The sequence below is a fragment of the Falco cherrug genome, chromosome 15 (assembly GCF_023634085.1).
Source record: "Falco cherrug isolate bFalChe1 chromosome 15, bFalChe1.pri, whole genome shotgun sequence".
NCBI classification, from domain to species: domain Eukaryota; kingdom Metazoa; phylum Chordata; class Aves; order Falconiformes; family Falconidae; genus Falco; species Falco cherrug.
The window spans coordinates 10,019,088-10,038,983 of NC_073711.1; the positions used below are offsets into that span (position 1 = coordinate 10,019,088).

Below are 19,896 nucleotides of genomic sequence, written 5' to 3' on the forward strand. Positions count from 1 at the left end.
TCTTTAATCCAACTCTGGACAGGGAGAGTAAATTCAGTCTGTATGCCCATTCAGTCCTTGGCCTCTATGCTGCCACTAACAACAACAGTGCCAATTAGGATTACAGCTTCTGGATTTGGACACATGTCCATTAGACTCTGATTGAGACCTTCAATTCATTTCACGCAGGCCACTGAATAGCTCTGAGTGTAGTGACTTTTGTTCACTACAAATCTGCCTTGAGTTTGAACTGGTAACCTGAAGGTGAAAGGGCCCATCATTCTATTGTTAGTGCAGCCCGCGCCAGCCAGGGTCCCCTTCCCAGTTACAAGAAGGATTTGGTGTCACTTTGTTGCTGAACTTCATATAAGCACACACACACAATTTCCTGAAAAAAAAGATCCCTCTTCCATTTCTGTGGGATCTAATATAACCGCACAAGTAATTACCCATGCATCTGGCATGGCCACTTGTACCAATCAACGGTACAAAACCTAAGTTAGATGCTTATTTCCTTCCACATGCAAATGGACTAAGCTAAATTTCTTCAAGTAAGATTTCAAGAAAGTATTTATCACAGCTGGTGTAGTTACAGAATTAACCTGTGAAAAACCACAAGGGCTGAGGGATCTAACGAATAAATGGAAAACTACAGCATAATATCAAAGAAAAGGTCTACAGTCAAAATATTCCACTAGATAAAGGTCATATATTCCCCACCTCAAGGAACAGCACAGCTCACTTTGAATCCAGGCAGGTGAAAGCTTTGCCTAGATTTTTTGAGGATATTTGGATAAACATTCCCAACTTGTTTTGACAACGGATGGCCAATATGGCAGAGTGTTTCAGACTGGTTCACAGCAGCAGGTTGGGAATCAAAACTGAGCAGTTTGGCTGGCCCCAAAATGCTGAGAGCTATCAGCCTTGAGAAGCTGATGAAAAGGGGGTGCCCTGCAGCATGCACCAGTGCCTGGGTGAGGCCCCAGATACCCCCGAGGGTGCTGCTGACCCTCTGGCCTGCTACACCCACCTCCTTTCTCTCCATTCTGTATTCTTGTCTCTTTCATTAAGTCTTATATCCACTCATTTCAAACAAAACAAATATATTCACTGTTGTTTAAAGGTTCATCTACATTTCCTGTAATTATTTTCATCACTACTCTATTAAAGTTATTTCAAAGTAAACTGGCAAGACAGTGAGCAAGAGACTGTAGCACTGTCATGTGTCTTCCCCAACCAGTTAAATCTCAGCAAGAAGTTAAAAAAAAAAAAAAGATCTATTTAAAACCAGATTAAGCTCAAGCTGCTAAAGAATAATAAATTGCTCTATTTTAACTGACTGAACTGTGCACACTTAGAATACAACGGCATATTTCATTTGGGTTTATGCAATTGTTCAGTCTACTTTTCTACCATTTCACCCATCACCAGATGAGAGAACTTGTCAGGCAAAATTGTAGTTAATGATGTTTAATGGTGGCTAAGCCTGATAGACTTGTTTATTTCTTTTTCTTCTTTTTTGTTGCTTTACTCTCACTGAAATAATGAAAATATTACATGAACAACTTCTGTATTATTCGCAGGAAAAGCTTCCATTACCAATGCTAGGTAACATAAAGCTTTATCTGATTTATACAGCAATCTATATAAATCTACTTTTATGTTTTATTTGATTCCAGCCATTAGGTTGTGCTAGGAAGTAATCCTAAAATATATATCATAGTGGCAATTCACTGTACTATACCAAATTAATCTACATAAATCTATACCTGTGTACAGGGAACCAGCATGGTAATATCACCAGTATGGAGGAGGAATGGATGCCAGTAATTTTACTTGTAGGCTTTCTAGGAAGTTCAAGCTTTTTCTAAACCACTGAGCAGAATACAGATGTCCCCTGTTGAAAAATTCCTCTGCCTGAATTAACTGTATCATCATTAACATAGCCCTTACTTTTTAAATTTCAGAATACGAAACTGCATATTAGGAGAGGTATTTTCTCTTTATGACTGATCTAAAGTCAGAGAACTGGAGCACGAATGGGCTGTTTGGAACAGAATATCCATTTAAAAACCTGTATTCCTTACTGATTTAGAGTTCCTTACATAGCTGAAGCCAGTGTGCTTTGTACAGCTGAATGAGGCCAGCTGGCAAAGTAGAAGCATATCAGTATTCTGACTGCTTTTCTTTTGTTTGAATATTACCTCAGTGGCCGTACACTAAACGATGTGAACTTGATGGGTTTGACTATGACCTCAGCTAAACTGAACAATATGAAGCTGGCACATCTGTAATCTCAGGCTTGCTATTTTTCAATTTATTTTTCACCTGATTTGTATTAAGATGTGGTTCAAATTTTAAAATAAAAATAAAAAGGGCCCTTCTGCATTCCAAATCAATCAGCAAATGCTGGCATGCCAGAAGGCAGGCTTCATCTGCCTCTTCACACCACATTTGGTGGATCCCTGACTTATGAGAGCTTGATTTCTAAATGTTTATGCAGAAAGAAATGCTCTACACATCCGCTCATTCTCAGATAGCCTACAGGGATTTCTGGCAATACTATTTCCACCCCCCTGCCTTCCAGGTTTTCTCCCTGTGAATGCATAAAGACACAGTGACAGCAGGAGCAGGCTCAACCACAGTGAGCAGCATCCGTACATATTATTGCTATTGACTCCATGAGATAAGCTGGACATCTGTCTTTACTTTTAGCAAGTTCCACAAGGATAAACATGAACGTGAATGTGGGCTGTCCATGGACAGTTTACTGGTGCTCTTTTATAGCCCCATCTCATCACTGGGCTTCTGTCACTTTTGTCTGAGCTATATTTCAGCCTCAGGTCACAAGAGTTCAAAACACAGTCAATTAATCAAATGGTTTCTATGAACATAACTGCAGTTCAATAACTGTTTCCTATTCAACATAACCAAGGAAATAAAAGGAGAAGGTTAATGTGGAGATAGCTAGGTTACATGTGGAGCTTTAAGCAGCAGTCCTTGATTAGCCACCATCAGACAGGGCCTTTTATCGGTGGAGATGTTTTATGTGAGACAAAAAAACAAAGCTGGGACATTTATGGCCTGATCCTGCTCTCAAATAAAGTCAGGTTGAGTTCTTCCATTGACTTACGCATACTATGCACATACTATGACAGCTATGATCCTGACAATAAAATTAACACAACAGCAAAAAACCAAAAGGAAGATATAAAACCCTTCTCCTACGATGCACTGTGTTTACACTAAGATAGATATAGGATTCAAGTCTCTAGGGTGAAATAATTGCTCCCAAGAGGAGAGGAACTGAATATGGGACATGGCAGCTAATATGCCAAAGTGATGGGTAGGAGGGTGCTACACCAGCGCAACAGGTTTACATTCGTTTCAGTGGTACGAGGTGGGGTTTGCAAAGCTGCTGATTCCAGCTGGTGAAAGGGGAAGGCCCAAATTCCTCAGTCTCTGCTGCCCAAATATAACCTATCAAATGGGGTACGAAGCAGCACATTTAGCCTGCCAGCTGCCCATTTAGGAGGGCTTTTCTCTGTCTTGCTTCTATAAAATGTGCTGGGTTCCTTCTTCGCATCACCTATATCTGTTAAAAAGGGGCCAAATCTAAGCCCTCTAAGCAGCATGAGAATCATCCTTTGTGATGCGATAAACCCCCATAAATATGTGTTTCTAACCACTGAAGACAGCAAGCTTTGGAGGGCTTAAATGGAAAAAGCTAGTTTAGATGGAGCCAGTTCTGGGTATTGCTGCATATGTTAAGCAGCACTTCACTTGACAAATGGTCCCAAAGAAATCTATTGGCTATTCAGGGAGTAAGGTGGTGTTTGGTATGAGTAAGGGGAATAGAATCTGGCCCTTGTTTTATTTTCAGAGAGATTTCAAACATGTGTTTGTTCTAATCTTCCCTTCCTTCTAGTACTGCTGGTATTCACTTGGCCTGGCTTTAGAGGCAGAGGGATGTGAAAAACAGCACCAGTAAATAAAATAAATTATAAACTCTCCAATATACGACTAAAATAGCTTTTTTTCCCCCACTGTAAAATACGTGGCATAAACAAATTCCATAATGATGCTATGTGTTATAAAAATTTTATTGGCACTTGTTTGGAATCACCCGCATAATTTGCTTGTGAGTTCACTACTCGTGGGTAATGTGCTCATCCCAAATGCATGCTAAATGCCAGCTTATGTAAAAAGTCCTATTACAGTTTAGCAGAGATTACTTTTTTTTTTTTTTTAACAGAAGCCTCTTGTAGTACAGAGGGTCACAGAAATTATAAAAATCTTATTCTATAATAGGCAATGTTTTCATTAGGTTTATCCCAAACATCCCATGTTAAATTCCAAAAGTGCTTAACAGTGACACCTATATCCACTCCACAATCTTACTTTTTTCCCCTTCCCATCTCTAACCACATCTTTGTGTCATATCATACGCATGTGGCTTCACCTAGAGAACACGGTCCCTTGTGCTAGGTCAGTATAAAGACACACTATAAAAGAGTCCTTGCTCTAGCAATTGTACTGCCTAAACAGTACAGGGAATCAGAAAAAAAACGTTATTCCTATTTACAGACTGAGAACTGAGACACAATTTCCAAAAGGTCATAAAGTCCCTATAAAGAGCAGGAATTAAAATAAAATTCTCCTGAGCACAAATCCAGTGCCTTAACAACAAATTCATCTTCCCACAGCATCTGTGTTTTTCTTCATCTACTATATTCCATGTTCATCCCTGTACCATTTAAACATCCCTCTTTAGTACTGTGAGACAATTAGTACCTATCTTGACTTAAAGCATCACACACACAAAATAACCGTTGCCAACCAACTGCCTAAGCTTAGTATAAAGCAATTCCTTAGCCCCACAGAGAAAGCTGCAACAAAACCAGGAACAGACCAGATGTTGACTGGGCAGAGTTAAGCTGATTTTCCTCAGTTTCCTTTCATACTTTCCACTGCTTTCTTCTCTAATCATCTTCTGACTCATGATGATGCATGTGAAGATTATACAGGCAAGAGGCATACCTCCTGCATTGCCACATGCAACCTGAAATAAGGCCATCAGCCAAGGAAGCTCCTCTGGATACTTCTGTGCCTCCAACTACACACCCTGCTTGGACAGAATGAGGGAGAATTTGTGTAATTAACTTAAGATTTTTTCTTTTTTTTTTCTGAAAAAAAAAAATGGAAAGGGAGTAGGACGTCTAGAGCATCTAAATTTTTCTCTAAGTACATATTACCTCTCAATTTTCAGGTGAATATTCTGTGAAAATTCATGACAAAATTTTAAAAAAATAGGCAATGTTTTACAGACAATATTTTTCTGTTAACTGACATATAAGAGAACTCTAAAACTTGTTATGAATTAAGGTTAACCCTCAAAAGAAGCACCTAATTTGCCATCACAGCAAAAAAGTGAGATGAAGAAAATGTCTTGTGAATTGCTGGGCATATTGGGTATTAATGCAATATAGTTCTTTCCAAGGAAAATGGAAACTTTAAATAAGAAAGAACACATTGCCCTTCTAATTTTCAGAATTATTTCCTACCTAAAGATAGACACATCGCTTCATTTTCAATCACTTGAGATCAAGTAACTTTCTCTAAAATCCAAAGAACATACCTGCTATTAACAATCTCAGCAGTGTTTAATAAAAAAGCACTTAAGCACAAACTGTACTTAATTTATATGACGTGTAGCTATAAGTTATCAACCCCAGAATCCTGTGCAGGAATTTGCAGGAATTAAATATTCAGTTTTTCTTTACTGATTCAAGTGGGAATTTTTTTCCCTCAATTGTGCAAGCTTGACAGCAGGGGAAAACGAGTCAAGTCAACCCTCCAGCATGAAACTCTGTACCATGGTGGGTACTGGGAAGAGGAGAGATGCAAGTCTGCTCAGGGAAGCCAGAGAGGTAGCAAGTTTACAGATTTTCAGAACAATCTCAGTTGTCAATACAGGAATAAACATGTCATCTGTTTTCGTTGAACCCATTGGCAAAGCTATTACATTGCTGAAATTTGGTTAAAGCAGGAGTGGAAAGTGCCTGAATCAACAAAATAGATCAGATGTGCTGGATAAATGCTAAGTGGAAAGCTATAGGAAGGACAAACACACGTATTCTGCTTAGAATATATTAAAAAAGAAATGTCAGAGGACCAGACCAGTCAGTCTGGGGAAGGAGATGGAAAGAAGGAAGGTAATAAAGCAATAATCTCAGACGCAGCTCTGGAATTACCCAAAGTCTGCAGTGCTCTGTGGGGATTTTAAAGAGCACATTTAGGAAATTTGTTAGGAATTAGGAAGGCAGGGTCAATAAAGTTAAACTCTGTCAATAATCACTCTGTAATATGTACAAGTATCTTCCGCCACAGTGCCCGAGGGCTACCCCTGAACTCAGAACTGAACTTTTCAAATTTAAAAAGATCCATTTATTGCAGCAAGTCATTCGAGAAAATTTTATTATGGAAAAAGGCCTAAAAATAAAGCTGTTTTTTTAACACTCAGGACTGACACTGCCCTGCACCCCACCCCCAAGAGCATCTATGAACCAAACTTTGCCAAGAGGAGTATTTAATGAGAAGTTTTTAAGTCATTATCCTGGCCATAACAGCACCTCATGTGACTGCAGGGATTTGGGAGGCCAGAGCAGGCCACCCACGGAGTGACCAGGTTATCAAAACATGGGGCCCAGCTCTGCACTGGGCTTGCTGGAGGGCGCTGAGACCAGCAGTCACATAATGGCCAGGGAAGGAGGAGAACCAGCCTCTCCCATACCTGGTCACCTTCACGCCTCCGAAGAATTAAGGCCATGTCTCCAGTGCATCCCATTGTGCTGCAAGGGGGCTTTTGCCTGATGCAGAGCAAGCTGGTGCCCGTGCGGAGGAAGCAGAGCAGCATGGCACCGCCGCCACAGTGCCACCAAGCTGCTGCCATGGGCCATCGTGGGCCAAGGGGACATGGTAGCTCCTCAGCACTGGTGTGGAGAGCTCTAACGCAGGGGGACACCACAGCTGTCCCCATGGCTGTCATCCTCGCCAGCACTTCTGAGCATCACTCCAGCCTCAGAGGTTCAGCCACAGACATCAGGGATATCTTGGCATAGAGCCTTCAGGAGGCAAAGGGCTACAAAAATTCATTGCAAGCTCATGTTTTCCTTGAGTATTTACACAAGGCATGTGCTCAAAGTTAAAAAGCCCTCCACTCTCTCTTCTATAATTCAAAACATTGTGGCATTACGGGATGCTATTAATGCTGAATTGCTGCAGATACCGACTGCCTGAGACAGCAGCCACTTGAAGTGTTCTGCTCCCGGTGAAAATATCTAAGGTGAAGGGTGGGAGCTGTGTGCTATGCAACATCAAAGAGTGAAATGAAAAGTAATTTTTTTTTAAAGTAAACTACCTAAATCGTGGACGTTTTTAAGAGGGCTATCTAGGCCCTAGAACTGGATCTTGCTCTTTTTTCTCAGATGACATTCCAACAGTCTTGTTTATTGTTAAATGGCTCCATGGTGCTAATCTGGAATGGTATGTTACCAGGAAAACAGGAGTGCTTTAAGGACGTGGTTTTTAAAACGGACCTTCACGTCCTTCAGATGAATGACTCTAGTAACTTCACCGAGATGACTTTTATGACTAAATGTACTGGGATCCTGCTCCACTGTCAACTCATTCAATTCATCCAGCAACACACTAAGGCAAATAAATCCACTGCAGGTCACACTTGCAGCAGGTTCAGCTTTTGGGTGTAGCATATGAAAATACATAATTTCAAAAATTTCAGCTTTATGCTAACTTCTGATTTCCAGTCAGAATATCCCACAAAGGTGCACTTTGCCACCCCACATACCCAAGTTTCAATGCTGCTTGATAAATGGCCTTCAGGAATTCAGTCCTAAAGGCACTCGCCACTTAAGTCCTGTCCCAGTGAGGCATGAGATCACATGCACATAAGATTACAACCAAGGGTTGCCAACACAGCACACTTGGATCTACCATCACCCCTCCTCTTTCTTCAGCAGGAAATTTTGTTTCAGCACAATTTGAGAATTTTGTTGACAAAACCACACCAGGTCTTCTACAAGTGCATGCCTGTGAGTGCCAAAACACATCAGCACCATCTGGACTGAACTGATTGCACTTGGGAAATGCTGGAGTACCCTGAAGGCTCTCCTGGGGAGGCACGGCAAATCCCAGTGCACAGTAAATTAAGAAGATACGCACATGTTTCTGCATGGGAAACAGGTCAGGTTTGTGACAAACCCACTGAAAGCAGCTCACAGACTCTGTGGGACTGGGTGCTCATGAGTGCTGAACGATCTGCAGTTGAAAACCCTGAATGTTTAATTCTGCATCCCTGCTTCATTCGGCTTACTTACGCTTTGCAAAACTCAGTGAAATCAACTGCAGTTTGAGGGATACTGAGACTAAACATGCTTTTTTTCCGAGCGCAAGCTCTGGAGCTGTAAATGATTAATACTAATAATGGGAAAAATCTGTCATGTATAAACAATATAAACAAACAGCAACAACCACTTAAATTTGTTAATCTGAGAATTTCTTTTCTCTGATTCTCTTTCATAAACAAAGTATTTTTTTCATCAGACAGTATCTATTATGTTCAGCCTTGGTGTAGTTACAAGGCAAAAAATGTGGATTATTGATGAAATAGATCATAATGGCTCTTTCCAAGCCATTATCATTTATCATTTAAATGTGTATTCAATGAGCTTTAATCTGCAAATTTGTCACGACTGGGAGCCATTACGATTTAACAGATTCATTGTGTTTGCTTTATTCTTTTTTTAATACGATGCATGGTGTGTGTTCTGTAGACTACATGTGAAGTAATTTTACCTATCAGAATGGACTTCTTAAAAAACTTACAGATGAGCAGCTGTTTATTAAAGCCTTCAGTCTTTAAAAACACAACAATGCTGAAACACCATGTCGTTATACTAATAAACGAGTCCTGAAAAGCCTTCATAACCAGGTATATTGTGCTTTCTTCTGAAAAGTCTCAATCTCCCATTACTTCTAAGAACAGCACCAGGACTAGTACTATCTAAAATGTCAACTATATCAATTTTCTCCAATCCCCTAAATAGGTACTTTTTCTACAGGTTGAGACAAAGAAAACAAAATCAATGAATGCTCTCTCACTGGTATTAATCAGTCTGAGCTATGTACCATGTATTACCAAGGATCCAACCAATATCAATCCTTGTATGTTTTTTTTTTAAAAAATTTAATTCGCAAGAGTCAATTAATAATAGCATGTAACACTTTGGCTAAAGCAAAATAGCATAGAAAGTTCTGTATTTTGGAGAAGGAAGGTGATACTGGATTTTTAGCTCAGTGTTTGCATAGCTGCACAGTTTACAAAACTGCAAGAAATGTCAGCAATTGGCAATACAAGAGCTTTTACTGGGTTTTGGCTATGGCAGATTAATTCCATATCCAGTTTGTACATAATTCACTTAACACCTTTTCGTACTCAAGTTTTGCAGTTTCCTGAATGAAATCCCTCTGAGAGTGAGCTGCATACTATCTTAGCAAATTCCCCAGTAGTCGCCAGAACCGTTGCTGTTTGCTTTGAAAGACGACATGATGGGTAAATGCAAAAAAAGCTTATAAACCCAGATTTCAGATCATCCTTTGGTTGTGATCTCCCTTTCCTTCTTAACATCCCCCTCAAATGCTGTATGGGGGGACGGCTCCTCAGCCAGGCATAAGGCATGATGCCAGCAAAAGATCAGAACTATTCATACCGTAGCACGGTTTACCTCATGCCTTTTCTATTTTGCAGCAGGCTGCTCTGAACTGGTTTGGGGTGGGGACATGGAGGCAAGTGATATGCACATGTGATTGACAGCTGTGCCAAGATTAGTTGGGAAGCGTGGCCTCCAAAATGGCTGTAAAACATTGTGCTCCTCCTGGGTGAGCTGCCTACAGCCCTGCTGCGGTGGGGCTGCCCTGGAGCAGCTGAAAGCTCACCAAGCACCGCAGGGCTTGGGAGAGAGGAGGCTCTGTGTGCCCCTGGAGGTGGGCTCCAACCACCCCTCAGGCCATGCCTGCAGGCTGCTAAAAGGAATGACAGTGCCGAAGGCTTTTCTCATTATACATCGCAATACTGCAAATCCGCAAAAGCCGGTGGAGAGTTGTAGTAGCGTAGCATGATACTGCTGCACTCTGCCCACGTGAGGTACATGTGGGCACTTTCATGCCACCCTTAAGCATGGTTTGACCCATGTTCACATATTAATGAATTATTAATGGATTTTCTGAGGATGGCTGACTTCTGTCTTAAACACAAATATTTCCAATCATTAAAAGATACGCATCAAAAAATAAAATAGGAATCATCTATTTGGCTTAACACAAAATAATCTCACATAAAAGGAAGTATTTTTTAACAGCACACATCTACTTTATGGCACTGGTCTCTTAACTTTGTGCTTATGAGTTAGGGAAACAGCTCCTTAGTGGATTACTTTTCATAGTTTGCTCAGTAATATGTTTACAAAGCCATTGTTACAACTAGATGCTTATATATTTTGATATACAGCATGCACTAGAACAGTACATCTTCAGAGATTTCATGCTTATTTTAAAACCCATTTAAATGTTTCTTTACCTTCCCTTCAAGCCAAACACAAGTTTATTGCCAGATACTCCAGGGCTCCATAGTCCAGTCTGACAGCAATTAAGGCAGAATTAGTGGTGCTTTGCAGGAAATGGTAACAGTGGCAAGTGTACAACAGCATGGGCCAAATTCATCTCTGACAGCAACTCCTCTTAAATAACTAACTTACTCTAGGAATTAATTTGACACTTGAAATTTCAAATAATGGCCTCTATTTTTAACTGTCTGACACTACTGAAGCACAAAACTCAGAGCCTGAGAAACGTTAAGTGGGTTTTATTTTCCTTTGTTACAAAACTGCTCATTTACTCACCCACTTTTTGCTGTGTATTAAGTCAACAGTCTACTCTATAAATCAGTTTTGTTAAGACGATAGAATGCATTATTTCAATGCAACCTGCACTTGCTCAATGGTTACCTGCCCTTGATAATTGTCAGTATTAGTGATAAACATTATCTCTAAACCATGCAGTGAATGACACAAAACACCCAAAATGTTGTTTGATAACATCTGTAATACTTCCTCTGATCCTATAATTATACAACACCCCAATACATAATAAATCCAATAGTTTGGTTGTACAGTCTGAAGAAAACTAAAGGAAGTATTTTTCTGTGCATGCCTTCTCCTTGAACTTAGACTCTAAAAGTGGTCTTAGGATTTTGCAGTAAGTTTGGACACTAAGCTTTGACAAAACTATCTCTTCCAAAAATGTAATGCCATCTACCTACAGTTCTTTAAACTTTCTCCTAGCTACATATAGTACCTATGATCCAATCTGATTCTGCAGCAGTTATCTAACTGTACAGAGCATCTAATCCAATTCAACGGTATCTATTTCTCCGTTAAAAAAACTTCTTTATCTGATATGTAAAATCTATAGATTTTTATGGTTTTTTGTTGGTGGGGATTTTTTTGTTTGTTTGTTTGGGGTTTGGTTTTGTGGGTTTTTTTTTGTTGGGTTTTTTTTTTGTGTTTTTTTTTTTTTTTCCATGAAGAAGATAGCAGTCCCTACAGGGACTGTAAAATGAAGGGCTAGTGGCTGCTAGAGGCAGCATCCCCTGTGTGATGGAGATCTCATTCTGGTCCTTCCTTGCTTTGGGACAGGGAGGGAGCAGGGCCCTCAGAGCATCCTCAGGACTCCCACGTGTTTGGTGGGAGCCGCAGGTTAACAGGACATGGTGTCACAACCTGATCTTCAATGCTATTTTATTTTGTGATGAGGGAGATCCTTGAATAAAGTGGAAAAGAGCAGAAAATCCTTTATGTGACTTGCTGCACCTTCTCCCTTCGGGTTACAACTGCATTCTGCTCTCCATGGGGAAAAAAACAACTTAACCTCCCTCAGCAGTGAAGGACTTGCACTATTATCTCCCCCTGACTGTTGCATTGATTAGATTGGAAAATGAGTAACTTTTATCACACTTAATCTGAAATAACACTACCTAGCTTATGTTTATCCCTTTACATCTACAGAACAGATAATTGTGTGATCCTGGCAGTCAGACACAACACTGTGATGTCTCTTTTGATCCCTGGTGTCAGGTTAAAGGAGAGAAAAATAGAAAGTTAACCTGTGATTTAACACTGGCCACTGTCTGGCTCCTGCTCCCAGTCTGGTCTGGGTGGTTCAGACCTTTGTGAGTGCCTGCCTGGCTCCCTTCTCACCACACAGGTTTACTTGCTGCCACCTCTAATATCAGAGTCTGTGCTAGATTCTGCAGCATGTGCTTTACTTTGAACAGCAACTGACTTTTGCCTAAAAGAAATAACCAAGACACAGTTTTCTGGGTTTTTTTGGTGGTGGTTCCCCCCCCCCCATTTCTCTCTTCCTTAATTTTTTTTTATGTACAGGGAAAGGCAGATTATTTCAATTAAGAGCCTGTCACTGACAACTGTAAGCAACGTTTCTTCAGTTCAGTGCAGCAGTGCAGTTTTAAGTTTCTCCCTGCTTCTGTCAGGATCTAATTTTCAAGGTCCTGTTGCCATGGCAGCAAGTTGGAATTTTAATCCAGTACTAAAGGTCAAGACAGGTCACCAGTTTCAGTTCCTCTTCAATCTCCCCATAAAGAGCCACAAAAAGAAGCTGAGATAAAGGTCTGACCTAACAAAAAATTCCAGTCTAGCACACAGCCAGACTTGAAGCTATATTATTTGTATAGGCTTTCAAATTTGTCTGGAACTATTGAAATTCATGCTAAATCAAATACGGACAGCACTGATTCACATTCCTCTCTCTCCGCAGAAAAGCATATATATCTCCTTAAAACACAGTTAGGTGCATGTAACTTATCAGGGAAAACCGAAAAAGCAAATACTTCAGTACAGTCTAACAGATAAATAGCTGTGAAAGCAATCCCCTCATTACTGGAGATATTTACTACTTTTGCAGACTCAGATGAGCCTGACAGCTGCATTTAAGTCTTTCTTGTCAGTACGAGGTAGATGAGTCAACACCTTGCTTTCAAAACCTATAAAGATCTTTTTATGAAGCATTTTGACTAAACAAGACTTTCCAGTAAGGGACAACCTCCTGAAAGCTAAACTACTGTCAGGTTTTGTTTACTATTTTTATCTTGAAGGATAAAAAGCTCCTGTGGAAATTAGGAAAAAAAATTTTATTTGCCAATTTTTTTAGGCCCCCTCCTGTGTTTTCCATAACACAGATTTTAATTAAACAATTGGTTTGCACCTACTGGAGTAAAGCTACAGGCATCTCCGTCCTCCTCCAGGGCTACATCAATTTTTCAGGAAACTGCAGTTACAGCATTAGGAAAGTCTCACGATGCATTTCTCCAAGATGCATGGACACAAGTGAGGGAAGCAGCTCTTCCTCCAGGAATTTAGAACAGTAATTAGCCTAGCAGTGGGGAATATTTTCCTTTTTCACCATTTGGGAGGATCTGTTTGTAAGGTAAAGCTATTCTGAATCTGTGGCTCCAAGGGCTATCCAAGACGGAGGATGAGTGAGCGTGGCCTAGCCCCATGGGGTGTTGTGAGAACTTGACTTCATAAAAAATAAGCCCTCTGGTCAGAAAATTGATAGGCTTTGAACCCTGCTGAGCCCTTAGCCCAAAGGATAATGGTAGCAATATAAGTTCTTCTGGATGGAAAGTGTAAAGCTGAGAAAAATGTGGTGGATTATTTGGGTTGTCAGAGGGATTCAGAGGAAAGATGCAAAGGATTAACTTGTGATGTTAGGAAAAGTGGCTGTTAGTTTTACCTAGGATATTTAGAACACAAATTGGGAGTTTCAAGCCCACTCTGGTATTATGAATGCCAAACTTCCTGGCAAAAGCCATTCTTCTTTCATCACCCATTTCCGATTCTGACTATCTTGCAGCATGGTGCAGATGAATCTGGGTGATAATTTTCTCAGTTTGTCTCAGGCTACTGAAGCCTACAAAGCCAGTAAGATATGATGGTAAGAATTAAAGGGACTAGAGCAAAGGGTATCAGTGAAAAAGAGCCAGACAGAAAAATGGCATAGCTTTGAACCTCAAAGTTACTGACAGGTCAGAGTTAAGACGAAGGGGAGCATGGTGAGGTCCAAATTATGGTGGCCAAAAAGCCAAGCAAGAAGTTGGTTTATATGCATTTTATCAGCAAATGTGCAGCTCACGAAACAAATGGGTGGGAGAGGTACCAAGTGTGGTAGCTTCCTCTGCTCTATCCTAATTTACATTTTCAGTTTCACTGAGTACATTTGTTTTTCAAAATGAATGTTTGAAGTTCAGAAGTGATTCCATCCCACAGAAATGTAAATTGGGAGGTCGGTTTGAGACTGGCCTTAAGCCATGAAGGCACAACATATGCTGCTGCCTGTGGAAAAGCTCTTTAAATACAGGGAAACCTGTGACAGATTTGCAGTTGAACCAGTTTCCAAAATGGGAACTGATATGTAGTGGACAGGGAAATGCATCCCGAATTCAAACATGGTAATGCGTGTTGTTTACCTGCCTCTATTAATACCGACACCTCAATAGTTGCAGTTCAGTGGTTGCATACATTTGGCAGGGACACAGTAGTGCATCCTACTTGAGAACAAAGTATTTCAACTGCTACTCATTAGTTAGGGCAAATAAATGTTGAATTTTTAATGGGAGGTTATACTGTATCAGAGGAAATTCAAAATGGTTCAGTGCTCACTTGAGCTGCAATCAGCAGTGCCGGCAAGAATGCAGTTGGTTAGCTTGTTTCAGGCATTCTTAAAGGCAGTTACTATGTAAGTCTCCGATTGTCAAAAAAAATTACTCAACATTGATCAGCAAAATATAAGAGAATTAATTTAGTTCTGTTCCCACAATCTTTTAAACTGATTTATAAACATGTCAGGAGAAAGAGATCATGGAAAAGAATGTATTAGGAAATAACTTTATTTTGACAGGGAGGTTAAACTGTATGTGAGCCAGCTGAATAATGAAAACAAATTAAAAGTCTAATTTAGAAATTATTTTGAATAATGGGCTTATCTTCAAGGATACAGGGCTTTTAATTACGACATTGGATTTTAATGTTATTTCACAGCAGCTGAAATATTTTGCAAGTTTGCTCCTATAGGCAACTGTCCATAGGAAATGCTTGTATGGTTTATTCCCAGTTACTTAGTACTCTGCTCAAGAGGAAAAGCCTGCAGTAGTGAGGAACAGAGTAATACAATCTTGACTGCTCCAACCCCAAGAACTTATGAAGCAAAGGGATGCCAAGCAAAAGAGTAAATATGAAAGATGAATGGCATCTTATTAAAACAGACCCCTCTCTTTTCATTTGCTGTTTGTCCCTTTAATATGTTTCACTGGAGCTCTCTAAAGATTAATGGAGTTCCAATTACATGCCACTGTTGTTTCACTTATCATAATTTGTACATGGCAGTGCAAGTCCCTTGTATTCATGACTTTCCCAGTTTACCCAGAGGGAATATCTTTGGAACTTCCTACTTCTAACAAACAGGCAGTACTTAGTGTAATGATTAAAGCTGGCCACGCTCGCTAAGTGAAAATGAACGTATGCTATAAAAGAAAGCAGGCTATCAACACTGTGGGATCAATTGATGCTCTTATGCTTTAATATGATCAGTTAAAAACTGTAATTAGAAATACTAAAATTTCAGCTTCTTCAGGGTATTACACCTGGGCTGGATTGTTACTGGAACACAGATATAGAGTTGGATACATAAATAGAAAGATTCTTCCTATTCCAGTTGGAGGTGAATTTTACATTTTTGGTTTGTGTGACTGAACTGGAAATGATGCATCAACATTGAATAATTCCTTTCAAGGTTAAGAATTCATCAGTGCTTCTTGATTTGAACATTCTGAATAACAACGTTACTTGTTGTTGCATTATCCAATATACAATCCTTGGTGTAAAATCCTCTTGATGTCTGATTACTCTTCATAAGGACCTCACGCTGATTCATTTCAAACCGTGAATTACCTTTAATTCATAGCTTGAACATGCTGCCAAATTTTGTTTTCCATGCTCCCAGGTGGCTGTCCCTGACACAGTGGAGAACTTCCAAAAAACCATTAGATACTTATGAAAAGTAGTTAGATATCAAGAAGCACATTTCCATTTTCAAACAGGTTTCCATCAAGTATTACAATAATCTTTGGGACCAGAAAAGTACTGGCATTTACTGAAATATTTTCAGTGAAGTGAACTGTGAAGTGAAATCCTGGCCCAACTGAAATCAGTGGTGAGCGTCCTTTGAAAAATCTTTGCTGAAATATCACATAAAGAGTTTCAGCTGCTTGTTATGTTTTTGAGCCCACTGCATTTAGTTGCTCTCTAGCCCCCACACAGGTTGTGTATCATTAAGTATGATGGATAACAAAAACCTCTATAAAGATAAAACAAGTTGGTTTCGTCTGATCCATAAAAAATTGCTGCTCTAAGTTTTTTAATGGTTTCCGGTAGTTCACTGAGCCCATGTGAAGGGCCTTTTAATACTGTATTAATACAGTAAGTATAGGAAGTAATTTTATGACAGGGGAAGAATACCATTATGATTACATTCTTCTTTTTAGCTAGGCTTTTATGGAAACTACCCAAGACTACTCTGCAGTATGATTTTGAAACACAGGATGTGCTTGATTAAAAAGGTTCTGGGTATTTTCCAACTGGACAGAGGCCAAATGCTAACAACCAAAACAGAACAAAAGGACTGGATGTTTGAGGATGACATACTTGCAGTGGTAATTATATAACAGAAACCTACGTCGCGAGCGGAGTTCTTACCCTCAAATTCATGGAAGCTGACAGAAAATCCTTCTCAGAGCAATTGGTTGCACCTTATCTGTTCCTGCTTACTATGCTTCATAATAAACTAATCAGAGTAGACTGGCTGAAAACTGACTGCACGATACCCAATGGAGATTTACAGTGAATTTGAAATTAATAAAAAAAAAAAAAAAAAAAAAAAAAAAAAAAAAAAAAGGAAGCCAAGTGTCATAGTTTTATATAGCCTGATTTCAGCTTTAAAAATTCACTATGGTATACACATACGCATGAGCATCAGTGTTCAAACTTTCATTTTCAAGATTTTTGAGTAGAAATTAGGATCTTATGTTAGTTACATGGACACATACTCATATACAACATCTCTGCAGAATTTAGAATTCCAGCTACTCTACTTTCTATTTTACCTGCCGCAAGGCATTTGGGGTTGGATTTCTCCAACACGTGGATGCAATAAAGTACATTGAAAAAGTAAAAAAAAGGATGCAATCCCTATTTCAGAAAACTTTACTTAGACAAGAAATCATGCACCTTGCATCTCCCTACAAAAGCAAGATGTTGGTCAATTAATCCACCTTACAGTATGTCACCTCTGTTCTTCCCCCTAAAAGCACACACCTGAAAGGTTATCTTGCAAACATTATACATCCCTTTGGTCTCATCTTCCATAATGCAAATGTTTCTACACCTGATTTCTGTAATGACATACAGGGAGGTTGGCTGCTGGAGCACAATACAACATAATGAAGGTAAACCATCTTTGTTCTGCATACATTGTTCAACTAGTCATGGTATAACTCAGCAATATGGTGAAGGCAAGCATATTACTACCAGTTCCTACGGGTTTCTAACAAAGCAAATGGCATCTGTAAGGCTGTCACTAGGACTAATGTAAATGAAAAATACAATTTAAGTTTCACTTGAATTGCACATAAACTTAATGTTGGGGAAATTCTAGAAACACGTCCAGGTTAAAAGGTCTCTGACAAAGCATACAGATGAACAAATGCAAATTCAGTCAGATTTGATCAAACTGAAATACAGACAAGAGATGCCATTGACAAAATATATAAGGAATTGGTGGGGGATACAGTTTTGAAGTCAAGAAGATCATTCCGTGTGGTTGACAGTGTAGCAACAAATGTTACAGGGGATAAGTTGGACTGTAATTCCACTCATACACTCCAATATCCCTGAAACTGACAATGTTAGAAAGATTAAATCCCTCTTAATACAACTGCAATCTGATAAATACTAGATTATTAAAATATACAATGACTGCAGGAGCTGTCAGTCTATCAGGGTTTATTTGGATTGTGCTATCCAGCTCCATTTGATACCATTACATCTTCCTGCCCCACTCTCTGCTTTAATTTCATTATGTCCCCAAATACTGTAATTCCCAGTGAAAGCAGTGGTAACTGCACACGCAGATCTAAAGAAACAAATTGGCCTCGTAATACCCAGTCTCACAGTGGACTGCCTCCTAACCTCCCAAAGCCCTATGGAAATTCTTAGAAGCTGCCTTAACAATTTTTCTGCAGTAAAAGAGAAAAAGTGATAGTAATGGGTTAGCTGATCTTCATTTGGAAGCTAAAAATAAAAGTAGCTTTATTGCAGCTCTGATCTCTCATGTGTAAAATCTATCACCTACCATAAGAAGGCAGTTCATTGCAGCAGAAATCTGATTGATAGTACTGGAACTTTAGATCAAGCAGCAGAACAGAGAGCAACTGGTTCATAAAATGTACTCAGTGTCTTCGGGTTTTATATCAGGCTTCCTATAGAGAGCTTTGGTCCCATTAAATGCACTATATACCACTGAGCTCTGAAGCACTGTTCTTTTGAAATTCAGCTTATAACTATAAACCATGATTGACAAGTCTATTACTGTTGGTTACAAACTATTGAAATATTGTATTTTATGGTATACTCACTAAAATATTTTTCACAGTGGAATCCAAATACACTTGCTTTAGGAGAAAAATAATTTTAAGATGTAATAATATTTTCTTACTTTTTTTTTTTTTTTTTTTTACTACAGAATGGGCTTGATGTTAGGTTTGGATCACTTAGTTGTTCTGAAACATGAATGCACTCATTCTATAACCAAGAACAGTGGGTATAGTTGGCTACATTCTTTAAAAAACCAAGCCATTACTAGATATCAAACAGCAAAAGGTAAAAACTAATTTGTTACTAAGTTTCATAAATAAATGCTATTCATGCAGATGAATCTATTTATCATTAGCATTCCTATCCAATTTTCATTCAATCTGAAGAGAAAAAACATTCAATTTTAAAATTGAATTATTTGTTTAACTATAATTTTGTAAAGCTTTACTCAGCAAACTTTATTTGAATGAGTACTTCCTTGACTTGAGTTTATGAGCAAATAACTGGACCTTCAGAGCCCGGTGAGTACATCAGTTGATTCAGAACCCACATCTAGTCTAGTCCTGCATTTCTTACATGGTCACAGACAAATCACTGATCTCCAACAAGTCCTTTCCTGTACACATACTTGCACTCAGAATCAATATATTTGAATTCATTTAAAAAAAACCATGTAGGTATCTCCACATTGATTTTTCTTTTCCTACAGGGATTTACTTAAACTGTGTCGACTAGATTAAGGGGAACCACTAGAATAATTTTGCAGTCATTTTAAATGAACATATTGTATTTACATAAACATCAGTTAAGCTAGTGCAGTTCTCCATTCGGTAGTTTAAAATACTTGAAGACTAAAAAAAATATCAGCACTGAACTGAAATCAGACCCACACATTTTTGTAAGTATAAAAACAACAACCTACTTTTCAAAGTTATTATTTAATTCCTGTCTGTACATTACTTTGAGGTCCTGGGGTAAAAGTAAAAAAGCAGTCCAGTCTCCACTCACTGCTACATTATTGCAGTGAAGCACCAAAGAAAAATGGCTTAACACAACAGAGAATTATCTCTTCCACAATTTTCGACTGCCTTATTTATAGATAATCTGTGATTTTCAG

At 39.1% G+C, this 19,896-nt stretch overlaps 1 protein-coding gene across 3 annotated transcripts in view; it reads right to left on the reverse strand.

The window, feature by feature from the left end:
* The window catches only part of AFF2 (ALF transcription elongation factor 2), a 351,494-nt gene that overhangs the window by 119,199 nt on the left and 212,399 nt on the right, over window positions 1–19,896 (reverse strand). The gene's annotated exons all lie outside the window — the stretch shown is intronic.